At 36.4% G+C, this 15,106-nt stretch overlaps 1 protein-coding gene across 7 annotated transcripts in view; it reads right to left on the reverse strand.

The window, feature by feature from the left end:
• Positions 1 to 15,106, reverse strand: part of MIPOL1 (mirror-image polydactyly 1) — a 180,954-nt gene that overhangs the window by 55,265 nt on the left and 110,583 nt on the right. The gene's annotated exons all lie outside the window — the stretch shown is intronic.

Here is a 15,106-nt window from a genome sequence, read left to right on the forward strand (position 1 = left end):
AGGATACATTATCATACCAGATGAACATTGCTTGCATGGTTGCTCATTTCTAAGAGATCCTGTTGTGACTGGGACATTAGCAACGGGTCACAACAAATTCTACACAGATTGTGCAATTAGAAGGAAAAAAACCCCACCAAATAGCTTTTGACTGCTCTGAGAAAGAAAACGAAAGAATACAATAGCAATTTTGCTGAGACTAGATATGTATCTGGTTAATTTTATTACAATAAAAGCAAACAATATCATTATGCCTGACATGTGATGCCTTATTCTTGTCCTACGTGGTCACACCACATTGGGAAGAAGCTCACTGTACCAGCAGTATTTAACAAGCAGTTTGCTTCTTTACAAGCACATATTACAGGCACATTTCCCTACCAAAGTGGACCGATCCCTGGAGGTATTCAAGGCCCGGCTGGATGGAGCTCTGAGCAACCTGGCCTAGTGAAAGGTGTCTCTGCTCATAGCAGATAGATTGGACTTAGATGACCTTCAAAGTCCCTTCCAACCTATGATTCTATAAGTCATCAATTACCACATTATGTAAGAAAGTATCTATATGAAATGTTCATGATAAGTTTCAGTGAGAATTAAGAATTTGCTCATCTAACCTTAGATATGATGAGACAAATTTTCTTCATCATCTGCAGTATTACTCTGTAATAAGTTGTACTTTTTCCAAGCAGTATACTGATATACTGAAAATTACAGGAAAAATCACCTATTTAAAGGACAATCCAAGGCAGGTGGTAAGAGTGTGAGACTAATACATGGAAGCATTTTGTTTTAAAGAATGATTTAGGGAATGAGGACGATTCATTTGGAATTCTGCCCCTGTGAGGTTGACACAAAACTGCAATTGACTTCCCAGGGTGAAGATTTCATTTATGGTTTCCATTATTTTGCACATATAGGTTAAAAACCCCAGAGATACCATCATACATGCCTACCGTGCATATGGATAACTACCTAATGATACTGTAGGTCTTTTTTTAGGTAAGATATAACCATAGTGGATGACAAAAAGGCCCCTGAAAAATTCCAAGGATGACAGCTCCAAAATACACACTCATAGCTGGACTGGGCTTTGCACATAAGTACTCCATGTGCAGAGACACTGACCTTTTGGTAGGAGGGATTTTATTAAGAACACAATCTGGGGGTGCTTTAAAGAGCAAATAGATAGGACTCTATATACAGGTAGGTAGATACTTGACTCACTACTAAATCACAATGTACACTGTAAAAAGAACATAAAAAGAAAACAATCAAGAATACTTTGTTTTAATAGAGAAAGAAAAACCCATTCACGACTGCAATTTCTGCACAGTAGTCATGGCTTTACAATCTATAAGAAAATAATACACATCAATTAATTTCTTTACTTCTCAGAATAAATACCATTTACAGCTGTGGATCTGTGGAAAGGAAACATTACTTCATTTTCTGTAATTCAGGTTTGGCCTTGGTGACATCACAAACTTTTTTCTCATCTAAAAATGTATTTGGAAAAAGCAATTTCAAATAAACAATGGAAAACCATCAGCAATATAGAGAAACTTGTCTTATTTGAAGGTAAAATAAAGATTATTGTTTTGGGCATGGTGTAACCGCTTACCTCTTCATGGCTCTATTGGTAACTGGACTGGAAAACAGATACTCTCCCTGAAGACATATCAGGTTACCAAACAGAAGTTTAAAACAAAGGATAAAAACCATTCCTGATTTACTTTAATGATAGGCATGTTTCCCTCAACTCTGAGAGGCCTGACTTCATACCATGAAGATGATTGCACTGTTCATGAAACTTTACTGGCAATCTTCTTAGGGAAAATCAAGAAGGAAACAACTGTGTAAGCTGGAGCAAGCTGAAGAAACCTTCCAGGTGGTGTCTGAGTCCTACTGGCAGGTTACTCTGGGAAAGCTTCAAATGTCAGCAACCATGATAAACCCTTTGTCCACAAAAATTACTTTGGCCACATATGATTTGAAGTCAGTATCTGCCACAAACAGCAAATTGTCAGCACATGATCCAAAAGGTAATGTCATGTTGTCTCAGAAGCTTTGTGGTAACAAAGACCTATTCAATAAAACAACTTTACCCTCACCCCCAAAAGTGTCTTATCCAGTTTGGGGCGGAACTGTACTGGCAGAATAACAGAAAAAAAGTTCATATTACAGCCAGACATGTTTTATCTGTGCAGCAGCCAGAAACTCTGTGCTCTCAGGGTTCTCCATCTGGCACATTTTTGAGGCTCCACTAACATCCCGAACTAACCACAGCACCCAACTATCTATTGCTAAAAAGAACAGACCAGAAATTATGTTCTGACCTTGAGATCTACTGGCATGACTTTACTCATGTTAAAAAATGGTCAAAAGTTCTCTCCCATTCACCTTCCTAAATGGAAGGGCTGCAAACATCAGACTGTCAAAGGCCCATAGGCCCTAGCACACAGTATGGTTCAAAAGCATTGCCTGGGAGAGTGGGTTAAAACCATGTCAGGGATTTCTCTAAAATAATGCATGAATGGTTGCATGCCATTGTGCATGTCCATGCCATGATCCTATTTTTGTTACTAGTCTATGTTCAGATAACTAGTCTTGTCAACTTATAAGGGTTTAATAAACTTGATTAAGGTTGATAAATCTGACTTTCTCTCATTCCCAGTAAGCACACAGCTGTTAAACAGGGGTCACCGACATCTCCATTTCAAGAAGGCAAGGATGTCTTCAAGAAGGCATCAGTGTCCAATCACATTATCAGAATTTAACTAAAATTCTTTCATAAAAGTAATGAATCTGTAGAGGTCTATAAATATGAATTGGCCCAGTTACATCATATTACTCTTCCAGGATTTGGAAGGAAAGGCAGCTAAGAGATTAAGAGTTAGTGTTTATTACTTCACCTTGTGGCCTTCACCTTATGACTAGCAGGTATACATACTCAAATTAATCTGATATTTTTGTATACGAAGAAACACAGAATCAAAGTGCTGAGTTCAAAAGCAATTTTTACATCTAAGAAAAGAAAAAAAACCCCAGTTATGGAATAAAAGCATCTGTTATCAGGAAATTTAGGAATAAGAAAGAATCCATGAGTATGCCCCAAACTGACATGTGCAGAGCATAAATACTAAGACATTCTCAAATGCAAGTCTGTTAGTACTTCTCATTTGATTTCTTAAGTTCTTATCAAACAATATAGCAAGATAGTCTGAGTTCTTTCTCCAGCTGGATTATGTCATGCCTAGCAGTTTTGGGACAAAGACAGAAGCTCCATGTCTGCACTTGAGGCTGGCTGTAGGCACCATGACCTTGAGCTACTTGTGCAACTGGAGTGACCATGGATTTCTGAGACACTGTGAACAAGCCACCATCGTGTCTCCTGTGATGCAAACCTCCTCAACAGATAATTTAGAACAGTTTCAGTCTCTATTGCTGCAATGCCACCTGTGTAAAAAGGATCAGCCATGTTGAGTCTCAGTAGATGATTCTGAACAGAGCAACTCCCTGAATCTTGCTGTCTCCACAATCTTATAGCAATGCTTTCTACCCAAGGAGAACTCAGAGTAAGGACTTAAACTAAGAAAAGCAAATAGATGTGTTTGTGAGAACATACATTTAAGTATTTATAGAAAACATTTGTTTGAAAATAGTACAGGAGAAAATTCAATAGAGGGCACTTTCCTATCAAATCAGCAGGCAATGGATCCATCCATGGTTTGCTATGGTGCTATACTGTTAGAGAGATCTGTTGATACAGGTGAGTTACCTTCACTTAGGACTCCAAAGTATGTTCTGATACTACAGATTTCTGCTCCTTTCTGTTAAAAATCTACTATTTTTTTATGAGGTAATCACATCACCTTCTACATAGAGTTAGATTCTAGTAGATCTTTGCATTAGGCAAAAAACATTTTTTTCAGTTCCTATGTACATTTTGGTACTTAGTTGCCTGTAGTTGAGTCTGTGGAACTCAGACTCAACTACATTTCAACTGGGAAAAAAAGTAATATTGTAATCTTTGGAGTAAGGGAAGTGAATGAGAAAAGAGATACATTACCCATGATAATTTTCTGAAAAATTGTTAACATGTGAAATAAAAGAATATAATCCACTGAAAAGATAAACATTTTTCTCAACTATCAGATCTTCCAGCAATTTTCAACAGTATAATCTAATACAGAATGTTTATTTCTTTCTTCTTATTTGTGCAACACTGAAACATAATTTTCATAAACAAAGATTGTTGTGTACAAAAAATCTTCTTGATAAACCCAGACAGTAAACACTTATCTGTGTTACTTTCTTAAAATTTTAACCAATCCTTTTGTTTTTAGTCATTCAGCGTATATATTCTACTTTTGCTCCTATTAGACATTTCTCAACTTGAACACCTGTTGAACTAAACTTGTCTTGCCAGAATATTTTTAATTATGCAATCTGTATTCTGTCAATGGCAAGCACTTGAGGAGAATTTCTTTTATACCTTTCAACATGCCCAGCAGACAATTAAGAACTCAGTGTACAGAAATATTTGCCAACTGAAATGTTAGTAAGACAAGTTTAATCAAGTGATCTTGACTAACTTTTACCAAAGAATCACAATTTTCATCATCAGGTTATCACTTCAAAATACCACTTTAAATGCTATTTCTTAGAAATTTTTATTTACTCAAGCCTTTCACACAATCTGTAATACATGCCTGACTTGCATAATACCTCATCCATAGATCCATTAAGGCTTGAATACTTTCTTTTCATGGGTAGCACAATGAATGCCAAATTTGTCTCCAGCTTTTAAGAAAATTTGGTTTTTGCAGGGAAAATCCTGACCCATTGAAGCCAACAGAAGTTCACTGTTGACTTCAATGGGATTAACATTTCCCTGTATTTGTATACATGCATTCTCTCCATTTAGTGACAAGTATTCCAATTATATGTGTGCTGTACCCAAGGATAAGTCTAATTAAGAGAAACATCTTTGAATTAGTGCTTGATGACTGATACCATAAATGTAGATATTTAGACAACCATTGTGCAGATCTCTCTCCAATTCTGTACCAATAAAATGATGAGATATTTCTGCAGTGCAAGGTGCCACCTGCCATTTACTTTTAAAGTAAAAAAATACATGGAGGAAAGAAAAAAGACTGTACAGCAAATTCTGCAAAGCATCTGAAGAGCAGTAAAAGAATTCTTAAATAACTATCACTTTCAGAATGATGACACTTTTTTGGGGAAGGGCTGCAGAGCTATTAAACTCATCCACAAACAGGGAAACCCATTACTTTCTTTTGGAAGCTGCTGGATTGGCAGCCCTATTGCATAAACATACTGTAGTAGATTATCTCCGTTGTATGAGACTCCACAAAATGCTTTTGATCCATTTCATCTTGCAACTTAGCAAAGAAATGTTGCAATAAGAAACTGCACCAGAGATCTGAAAAACTTAAGCTCTGGATTACCATATTGTGTTGTCCTGCCATTCAGTGTGTCAGACAAAGGCAGTGGTGTTTAAAGTAGAAAAAGGAAAAAGAAACTGGTCACAGAAAGTGCCGAGAACAGAGTAAATAATATTCCTCCACATCCCTACTCTTTCATAGATCTGTTGTTAAAAGAGTTGCAGCAATTAGGCTTTTGTTAATTACCAGCTGTTGAAACAGATGTGTTGACTGTCCTTATTAGCCAACAGCTGGGACAGGAGAACAATTGATGCTCTCTAAAATCAACAGCCAGCTGCTTTGCAGTAATTATCTCCTATGGATAATACAGGTGATAAAAGCAGCAAAAAGGTTATGAGTTTCAATAACCAAGGTACTGTTATTGAACATTACTGGAATATATGGTTAATTTTAGAAAAGGAGTAGAACAGTAAGTTGCTATGTCTGCTTCCTATCTGCATTGTGTCAAGGTCACTTAACACGCAAACAGTAGGGGAAATATAATCAGGAAAAACCCACAAAACACCACAATTTTTTTTTAATTTTTAAAGCTTCTTACTTATTTTTAATTTCTTGCTGATTAAGAAATGCTTTCTCTTTCAGGTGACTATGACTAGATGTCAGTCATCATTCACTCAGTTTCCCATATGCCTCTCTTTGCATTCAATTTTACCATAAATGACTTTGCAATGTGCAGATGGTTATTCCTACCTGTTGGGAAATTTTATTATACAATATGTAATAAAGAAATGATTAAAGAGGGGGGCCATCTCCCTAGAGAGTTAGATTCTAGTCTCAGGAACGTAATCAAATCCTAAGGATATTCACTTCACTTCTTGGAATTAAGTTTCCCTAGCACTAAAATGGGGGAAGTATGTTTATCTTGATTGATCACTTTATGATTGATGACTTTAACATACTATTTAAGTGCAAAGTAATGCCTGCATAATACATTACTGTAACAGTAAAAAACCCACATGCTTTTCTCACAGTGCAATATGTCAAAGGTTATAAAATGAATAGTTCTTTAAGAAGGCCAGGACCGGGAGCCACAAGTGTAAGTCCCAATATCTAAATGGATATAATATCTAAATGGAATATACTAACATAGGCAGTCAGATAGCTTATATTTACTTTTGCTCCTGCTTTGATTTATATTTTCTCATCTCGATACCCTATTAAATGCATTGAAAGAAAAGCAAAGCAGAGATTTTAAACCATTTCTATTAGCCGCTCAGTTCATCTTGAGCCAACAAAAGATATGTCTACAAGAACCTACAACCATGTCTATTCACTAATTAGTCTGCACTTAAAGACACTGCCTTACTGAAAGCAGGGATTAAGGCTGATTGAATACTCTGCCTTTCATAGACCTCCCTTATGTCTCTGTTGGGTCATCATAAGCAGCTTGTTCTCTGAGCTTTAAGTAAGGAAGCTTGAAAATCAGTTCTGGGCTCATCAGGAGGAACTGGGACAATTAACAGGAACTCTCAACATTTTAAGGGACACATGAAAAAATTAGCTAGTCAGATTTTTCAGTAACAGGGATGAGTAAAAACTCATCATATTCTCATGGCAGCTATATTTTAAGAAACATACACTGCAGTGTACACTGGTATTTTGAGATAAAGCAAAGCAATGTACTTCTCTGTTCCCACTTCAGATTCAAAAGGAAAAAAACCATGTCATTGGAGCAAGAAAATTGACATGGCTCCTTCAACACGAATATTCTCATCTATTATCAGGAATCCACAGCACACTATGAAATAAACAGAAAAACTGAGTTGAGTTGTCAGTTTTCTACTTTTGGAAGAATGATAAAAATAATGAGGAAAGAAAAGGAGAAGAAATTGTTTTAAGCAATGGCTTTTCATTTTCTTTACATTCTCTCCTTAGTTCTCCAGCTGCTTCTCTCTACTTCTGCAGTGCTTTGAAGCCGTTGCACTGGGTTTTCCCCAAGAAGGCAAAATTTGGCTCCTTGCCTTTTGTTTGTCATCCATGAATGAGTTGGCAGGGGGGATTGGGGACAGAGGAAAGTTTTGGTCTCACTCTGCTTTTGTCTACCAATGCAGTTTTAGACTCTGCCAATGAGGATAATTTGAGCAATGACAGAGCTCCTCTGCCTTAGGGAGAGATCTGAAGAAAGTCTTCTATCCAATGTGGACAGATAATTCAGGATAGAATTGGGAAATTCTTCAGAGCTGGTTTCTGCATGGATTTCCATGGCAGAAACTACCACAAAGCAAGCAGGAAGTTGAAGCCTTATAGATAAAAATGGTGATGAGCACTGTTTCATTCACCTCAGCCAAGACACACTGCAGGGAATTTTCAAACTGCATGTACTCAGCAAGGGCCTCTGCTGCCTAAATTCTCCAGTCCAGTTCAGGCCTCTGGTCACAGTTGGAAGTGTATCTCTGCAGAATTAACCACCAGCCCCTACTCTGAGAGCAGAAAAGCACCCGAGGGTGTGTACTGTGTGGCCACTGGCATGCTGACAGGGAGCTGAAAGCACCTGGACTTTGGTCCCGCGTCTTGCAACAGTCACAGCCTGGAAACACACAGTTTTGACTCACCACCTAATTACAGCAACACTTCCCAGCTGAAAAACAGACCTAAGATCCCAATTAACACATGAATCGAACACATTCTGTCTGCTGAGCCATTGTGAACCTCCCCTGCACCAGGCCACAGCAAATCTGTCCCAATGAACTTAATCCAATATATTTCAATTTCTTGGTATCTATCTAGGTTTTGCTAACAAAACCTACCATACATAACCATGAGTCAATGTTGTGTTTCCCTTTGTATTTTGTTTTCAAATAAAACATCTAGAGACAGCACAGGCCAGTTCCCGGAGAATGTAAAGTTGAAGACTGCTGGCCAAATAAAAACTTTTCTGATATCTCATAAAATCTTTGTAAATGTGACAGTCAAGCCCTCAAGAAAATTCACCTGGCAACAGCTGCATTGAAACAAAGTTACTGCAGCAACAAGTTACGTCACAATGTTAATCATTGACATGGAAAGAATGAAAAGGTGAGGAAGGGATAAAGAGGACAAAGGAGAGATTTCAGTATAAACTTGTGCTGGTAAGTAATCAATCAAAATTAAGATTGAAAGAGTGGTATGAATGTTATATTGAAAACTGAAGTGAGCTTGATATCTTGGACTGCTGAATGGGGCTTGTAAAACTCCATTTTCTGCAGCCTGATTTGCAAAATTTGACAAACAAATCCCCTGCTGATTTGAATCTACTTTCATTCAATTCTCCCCAGAAACTAAAGCAAACGCAGGCACAGTGGCTTCTCATGTTTGCTGTATGCAGGAAAAGAGTCATGCAATGCCTGGTTCTGCAGGTTAAGGCACGAATTAGCAACACAGTGGTAATGAATGAGTTTCTCCATTTACATAATCTAACAAAAGACCACTCCCCTTGGAGGGAGGAGCTACATCCTAGAGACACTGTTTAGAAGAAACTGCTTCTGATGACTAAATTATCAATAGCCTCGAGTGAAATGGATTGCTGTCTTAATATCAACCACTACTACTGCCAGAGGTCAAAGCAGCAAGAAAAAGTGTTGGGACTACAAGTTAAAGAAATCAAGACTTGTTTTCTCAAACCACATCTTTTCTGTATTTCATAATGAAGTCCATAATGACCAAATTTGAATTTTTATATTAAAACCTGTAAATTATCACTGTTTCATTCATACCAATATTACTTTGCCCTTTGGCCCAGAATCCTGGCAGCTGGTAAAATTTAACTGTTTTCTACAGAAGATATATCCTAAATTTTATTGAAGTATTAGAGTTAACAAAATGAAGAACTCATTCAGTAAAATGAAATAGTTCAAAAGAGTGGACTCACAAAATTAAGGAGTTTGCAAGTTCAGGCCCAGAAGCTACTGTTTTTCAGTGAACCCTCAGTTCATGATCTGTGAAGATACACTGAAGTTCTACCATTACTCAAAGATGGAAATCCAGATGTGCTCCACCTTTTGAGGGGAAAGAAACCACTAATGCATACCAGCTCTTAGCAACATATCAGTAGCTGCTCAATGGAGATGCCAACAATACAACTTTTATATTTTAATTAAAAAAAAATCAAATAAAATCTTCTCACAAAGCTTGAGTGGTATCTTTTGAAATGGAAACAATTAAAGATGAACCACAACTGTCAAAATTATGTCACATAAGTCTTTGCAGTTCACTGGACTTAATTACTTAGACCCCAAAGCTGCTTCCATTGACGTCAACACAAGTTGTCAGAGTAGGGGCAAGGGGTTTCTTTCTGGTCTAGTCACTAATAAGTTGTTACTGTTGGCATGAATTAATAAACTTCATATTTCCTATGAAGATTAATTAATTTTTCAGGCTTCAAGAAAATGATACTTCTACAGTCAAAAAAGCATTATTTAATACTTGGGCTGTCTGCTGAGGCCTCACGGTGTGACACAAATTTAAAATACAACATATTATAAAACTTAGCTTTCTTTTTAATTTACTGCACTGTGGTATCCTGAAAAATTCTGAGAACTTTATCCAGCATCTAGGTGGTATATAACCTTCCACAAAATATCTTACTTTAACATCAACCAAATGGAAGTTTGATTGCCTGTTTCTCTGGAAGGAAACTGTTTTATATGAAACAAAATCTGTATCTTAGATAAACTGCTAGGTCAGAGTCTGTAATCAACAATGGCTTTTCAATCCTAGGCAACTACTCCATCGACAGGGTTACTAGCTTAACTCTTTGCTTGCCCTACCCTCTTAGAAAATTTTTATTTTAGAGGTATATTATTTTTAAGAATCTTTTGTAACCCTCCTTATATTATAATTTGGAAAATTATGATCAGGGATAATTGCTTCCTAGTAGCTCTAAATATCATTTTTATTGTAATTATAGGCTTTAGGTTGAAATATTTGTGCTACAAACATGGAAACTAACTGCTGGTATCCACAATAAACTTCACAACTCAGTAAAAAGCCCACAGTAACTAAATATTGATTGACAAATTCAAAGTATATTTGATGCCACGAGTATCTTGCTATATCACTGTATATAGCAAGATATATATCACTGTATATGTAATCGTTCTGTAACAATGATTTAGCATAGAACTAAATCGTTGTTACAGAATGGAACTTTCCCCAAGTTCATCACAATTGCAATAATTTAAACTAACCATTCTTAATCTTTCCTTCAGTATAATTGTAACCAACACATTTTGCAGTTGTTAGACCACAGGAAGAAACACTTCTAAGGAACAAAGACTAAATTAAGAATATTGATTAGAAAATTTTCCTACACTGACATGAATTTTAGGATTTCAATTTTATGAAGAACACTTTGTTAAGAAGGTAAGTAATGGCCTAATTTTTTAAATTTTTACAATTTTTTTACAAATGGAAGGACAACATCACAGAATCTATCTCAAGGCTAGCCTCATCTCCTAAGCATGAATCTAAAAATGTAGGTATCATTAGCAACTGATGGAACAAAAAGACGGACAAGAAACATATCCCTCCATTTCCACGGAACACATCTTAATTTTGTTTTGTTATAAAGAATAAAGGACAAAGTCATGCAATCTCTCACTGTCAATGCCTTATCAAACTTCTAGCAGGAGCCCATTGAATACCCCCACCTTAAGCAGTTCTCGGCTCCTTTGAAGTGGAAGGAGCCATTGTTCACCAACTAGTCACCTCCATATCACTGCTGCATCTAGAGCACACATCTCTTTGGTGATAGAGGAAATTAGGACATGATCCAAATTCATTAGCTCAATTCAAATGCAATGTTAACACACCTAAAGACTGATTTAAGATTCATTTAGAACTATTTTAAGTAGTAGACATACAAAGTATTATGCACAGCTATATCTTAATAGTGAGGTATGTACAGTCACACATCTGAACCCAACTATGAGTGTACCTCTATACAGAGACCTATGTATATAATTTATACACGAATAGTGCACACATAGAAAATATGCACTTTATCTCCCCTTTCTTCAGCCACCTGAAGTGAGGTGGCACTTGCAAAGATCATTTCACATATCATCTGCCTTTATCTTAAGGACAGACTGCCTTCTGCTGATATATCCCCCTCTTCATATTGGCCACAAATGGATCCCTGACAAGTGACAGCTAAAGCTGGGTGAGCTAACTCCTTACCTGGCAGAACATTAGTAAGCTCATGAAGTCAAGTACAGACATTAGAAAATACCAGAGGTAGGGTTACCAGGACATACACATCATCATGCTACTTCTAACTACATGGTCATTTTTTTGCATGAATGACTACTGTCCAGTGAAAGAGCCTGTAACCTGTTCATTCCTGTATCTTTTCTTCCAGCCAATGGGATGGGACTGCAGTAAGAAAACATCACATTTCATATTTAATGGAGTTGAATGCTGCTCCGCAGTTGTGGAATGTGTCTGTCCTTTGGTGACAGCACTTTAGCATGAACTTCCTGCAAGCTTTCAGAGGGACTGATAGTATGTCACCCATTTTCTGACTATGCAAGATAAATCCCTTGTCTCTAATCTGCAAAAATACCCTGCACTCACAGCTGCAACTGGAGTGAATGAGAAATGGAACATAAATGCTGTATAACGCCTTCATTGCAGAACTTAGATGACTAATTTCTGAAAGCTTCAACTGCACTGAAAACAATTTAGAGGAAAAATAAAACATAATTGGTACCTACAGTTACCACAAGTGAGAAAGTTTATTTCCAGTGTTTTCTGTCTGTCATCCATAACTGAAAAACCAGGCAGATTTTAATCCATGAAACAGCACATCAGTGAAAGAAGGGACTGTATGAACAGGACAGACTACACCACACAAGTAGGAGGCTAATCTTCTCAGTTGGAAACTAGCTGGAGCAGCCAGGATATTAAATCAGCAACACAAGGGGAGATTATTTGGAAGGCAAATGAGGTACATGCTCAAATTCAGTACCTAACGAGCAAGTTGAACCAATGTGGCAAAGAATATAATGAAAAGAATCTCTTCAATTGTTTATGCTTTGATCCCAGGAATCTGGGTAAGTAGCAATAGGAAACTCTAATTGATGGGAATAAATTTTATATAAGCAATATTACTAAAATCTGGTGGGCAACTGGCACGTTGAAGTCCCTGATTAACAGGAAGAATAAGAGAGGCAGAATGGAAGCAGGATGCCTTAACACAGCCCTCCCCCACCATGCCATTATTCCTTTCAGAATGATCAGTAACACAGGACCTCAGCTCTTGAACACGTAGAGGTCAATACGCTAACCAAAATAACTTAAGAAAGACTTTACTGGTCAGCTAACTAGGGCACAGAACAAGCTTTTCTTCAGCACATTTTTATAATCTTTGGAAAGGAAAAGAATTATGCTACATGGCCAGTTTATGACACATATTCTGTGAGTCCTTAGTGGACAATTATAAACTAATATTATACATTTCAAAAACTATTTATTATTTATGAGCATGAGGTAAACAATCTCATTATAAAACTGGAAATATCAATCAATGAAATGGATATGGATATCTACTTGGAGATAAGTGATAATAAACTGATTGAATTTCACATGGGATAAAGCAAGCAGAATCTTTACATGCTCAGAAATATTTAAACAAGTATTTTAAATACTTGAGAGAAAAAAAGATAGCAGAATGTCATAGAAAACTGGGGAGTCATTGAAGGGTGGCTATAAAAAAATTGATCTCACAATCAAGTAAAAGTACAGCTCCTTTTTCATGTAGAAAGTAAATAAAGTTATGATTAAAAAACCCAAAAAAACCAGGAGTGTTCATTGTCTGTCTTTGGAAAAATCAGGATGGTATAGTTACAGTTGATGTAGAATGAATAAGAACTTTCAGTTTATTAGAATCTAAGGATGGATAAGTTTTACATTTACAGATTCAGACAATTTTCACTTTAAGTGTTGCAGTGTTAAAATAGGAGGACATTCCCAGACTGGAAGAGCACTAATAATAGGAAAAAAAAAAAAAAAAAAAAAAAAAGACTAGTGGGATTAAACCTGGGCCACATGACTGAAAACACTGGATTCAATTAATACAGATTTTAATGAAAGACTATAATTATTCCCAGTCAACATATTTTTGGTAGAATAGGTCTTGCCACACAAATCTGATCTCCTTGGATGAGATTAGAAGAGGATATTGTATAGTGGTGTTCTAGGTTTTCACTTGTCAGATGTAATAAATTGATAAAAGAAATAACTACACACCATCAAGAGAAGTTTCTTATGTGGGTTCTGAATGGACTGAAAGTTAAAAATCCCACAAACCCCCCCATGTTCCAAGAGGAGGCAACTGTCACTAAGTACTACTAGAATACTAGCAAGGTTGCACAGGTATCAGTACTAGCATTCCCTTATTCAACATATCCTTCAATAATCTGGAAACAGGTAGACAAAGCTAGAAATGTTTGTGAACATAAAATAAGTAAATAATGATGATGAAACAATGTTTTGGGTCACTTGGTGGGGTATTCAAATCAAGGGCATTTTAATAAAATCAAATGCAAAACTCTCAGTCTGAGAACAGTGAACATAGGCTATAATTAAAAGTAAGAGCAACTATATTTTGAAAATGCTGACTCAAAGATATGACAGTATAATGCTGTGGAAAAACTGGGAAAAAGCTTATCTTTTTGTTGTATACACAATAAAATTGTATCACAATGAAGCCATTAAGGTGACTTGATTTTATGTATGACACTGAGAAACAAAGACATAAAAATGCATTTGTGTCCAAATTTGAAAACAAAAGGAGGGCAAAAACCTAGAGAAGATGTGGAAAAGAGTCACACCAGTAATGCAAGCACTATAGAAAAAGGCATGCAGTGAAGGAACTTAGTCTGTTCAGATTATAAAAACCCCTGAGGACACGTGCTAATTTTGAACAAGTATCAGGAATTGAATAGTTTTATGTTGCTACCGATTCTCATAGTCCCTTGATATATGGATAGAAAATACAGTGTGTAAAGGAATTTTTAATCAGGTTGAGTAGGAGCAACTTGAATCACTGGAATAAATGATCAATAGGAAATGGTGGTCTCTCCACTTTAAATTTTTACACCAGACCTTGATATCTTTCTGGAAAGCAGGTTTTAAACCCCCATAAATTCCTAGGCTCAACACAGTGACAACCAGTGAAATCAACGACCTATGATATTCAGAAGGGCAACTAAATGACATAAAAATATCTTTTGGTCTTGGCCTAAAGTGTTAGGAATTTACAATGATAAATATTCTAAAATGTAAATTTTATATATCTTAAACAGGCATGCAAAATTTGTGGGTATTTTTGATCCTGGATTTTTCATGCCTTGATTACCTCACACAGCACAAAGAAAGCATTTCTGCAATAATACATTAAATCATTGTTTATTAAGCCTTTGGTTTCTGTAACATTGAATACTAGAGAAAATCCCCATGATGGTTGCTCAAAATTCTGTTTTCAGGGAAAGGTTTGAACAGTATCCAGTAAACAAGGGATTGGCACACATAATGAACAAAGAAGATAAAAAAAATATATTGATTGGCTGTTCTCTGGATACTGTGTGGAGCAGGAATGCTGTGAAATAAAGCACACATGATCCTGTAATGAAAAATGTTAACATACTGTTTCAGGG

The sequence above is a fragment of the Zonotrichia albicollis genome, chromosome 6 (genome assembly GCF_047830755.1).
Source record: "Zonotrichia albicollis isolate bZonAlb1 chromosome 6, bZonAlb1.hap1, whole genome shotgun sequence".
In the NCBI taxonomy this organism is placed as follows: Eukaryota; Metazoa; Chordata; class Aves; order Passeriformes; family Passerellidae; genus Zonotrichia; species Zonotrichia albicollis.